Genomic DNA, 830 nt, shown 5'->3' with positions numbered 1-830 from the left:
GGGAGCGGGGAGGGGGCGGTGGCCTGGCGCCCCACCCAGCGGCGGCTCCGCCCTCCAGACGCGGACCCCCCCCCCCACACACACACACACACGGGCCAGCACCCCGCCGCCCCTCTCCTTGGCGATCCCGGTCACCCGCCCCTCACCGTAGATCCCTCCCCCCCGCCCTTAAAGAGCTCTGAGATGGCCCCTGAACCCCTCACCCACCGCAAACTAGCCCCTCCCCACAATGACTTCTTCCATCTCCACCACGCTGCCCACTGGGAACTCTCTTCTTCCCATCCTGAGTGCTTCCCACTCTTTGGCCTAAGAACCTACAAATCTCTCACATTCCCCTAGCCTGAATTTGGGGGAAGGCATTCCCCCCACCTCAAGTCAATCAGGCAGTTCCCCTGCAGACCCCAAAGCACCCCCAGATGACCACCAGCCTCGTTCACTGTGTCCCACCACTCCAAAGCACCCTTGACTTCGAGGTAGTTCTACCACCTCCCCCTCCTCCCCAGAGCCTGAGCGGAAGACTCCACCCCCCCCACCCCCATCACTGCTGTCAATCCAGTTGTCTACTCAGTGATGATGTACTGAGCCTCACAATGGGTCCTGCAGAGTTTTCCTCGCCCCCTGTGTAGGCTCAGGGGTCTCACCCGTCCCCAATGGGGCATCCTGATTGGAGTGAGGGAGGTTTGGGGTCCCATGGGAAGGACCTATGGGAAGCAGGCCCTTGTCTGGTGGGGCCTTGGGTGTCTGGCCTTGAAACCTCTGAAGCCTCATTCTCCTGCTCCCCCATCAAGACCTGGGTCCACCCTCCCCAGAAGCCTCTAATGACCTCCAGG

The sequence above is a fragment of the Odocoileus virginianus genome, chromosome 23 (assembly GCF_023699985.2).
Source record: "Odocoileus virginianus isolate 20LAN1187 ecotype Illinois chromosome 23, Ovbor_1.2, whole genome shotgun sequence".
Taxonomy (NCBI): Eukaryota; Metazoa; Chordata; class Mammalia; order Artiodactyla; family Cervidae; genus Odocoileus; species Odocoileus virginianus.
Note: the sequence above shows the minus strand (reverse complement) of the source record.